A 1,193-nucleotide genomic window follows, 5' to 3' on the forward strand; every position below is an offset into this window, starting at 1 on the left:
CATAAGAATTCATAATGGAGAGAAATATTAGATATGTCTGGAGTGCGGAAAGGCCTTAACGTCATCCTCACACTTGACTGTACATAGGAGAATTCACAGTGGATAGAAACCATATATACGTAAGGAATGTGGGAAGGCCTTGCTACAGCCTCAAACATTAGTGTACATAGGAAAATTCACACTGGAGAGAAACTGTATATGTAAGGAATGTGGGAAGGTCTCTGTATGGCCTCAATACTTAATGTACCCCTCACACCTTAAAAAACAAAAATTCATACTGGATGGTTTGATCCTTTAATAACAATCTCTAATGACAGAACAGGGCAAGTCATTCAAGCAAGTTTCCTTTGGACACGATGGTCAAGGGTGTTAAAAAAGTGCACTTAAGATGGAAGTAAGCCTGCCTGCTTGGGACAGGCTTGTCCTCATGTCAGTGAAAGCTACCTGCTGATTTTCACCCTGGCTGCCCCTATGCCAGTATTCTTGTGCTTGGAATTGCTTGTGTGTTAACTTGTAAATAATGGGTCCTGGTGATGAAAATAAGGAGGAAGATGACTGAATAGTCAGGTACAGAAACACCCCCCTGCTCAGAGCTGTCACGGCTCACTACTCTCTTATTGTTTCCTATGCTTCTGACTTGGCCCAGGTGGGCTGGTTAGCGAGAATTATGGCAGAAATCAACCAAGATGCTGCGTTGAATACTTTTAAAATGGAAAAACAGGTAAACCTTCATTCTTCAATCTTTACTGTGTTAGGATTTGGAATGCTTGATCACCCTGAAAATCCCGGTTTGAGAACTTGAGCAGCAGGTCACGCCAGCTTTTAGGGCACTTTCATGCTTGTTTTTACTTGTTCTGGATATCCAGGCTTTAAGGGATGTGGAGCGTTTTAGTGGTGCATTGGGGGTTGTTCTGTGGCGCAGGTGCCATGGGTGAGGGTGTGTTATCCTTAGGGCCCCTGCAGCCACGATCGCATCCAGGTCCAAGATGGCACTGGAGGGTGGGCACATAGATTTCAGGCCTTGGTGTGAGGAGCCTGCAGAGAGTGGGGGTCTTGGCCATCTCATTCCTCCCTACTCGAGACTGCGCAGGACCCTGTTTGGAGCCTTTGGACTTGACATAACACTTATCGAAACTCCAGATATGTTCACGGGCAGCCCCCAAAGGAAAGGGACACTTTTGCCGTCGGTCATT

Source organism: Sorex fumeus, unplaced genomic scaffold, assembly GCF_029834395.1.
Source record: "Sorex fumeus unplaced genomic scaffold, SorFum_2.1 ptg000134l, whole genome shotgun sequence".
In the NCBI taxonomy this organism is placed as follows: Eukaryota; Metazoa; Chordata; class Mammalia; order Eulipotyphla; family Soricidae; genus Sorex; species Sorex fumeus.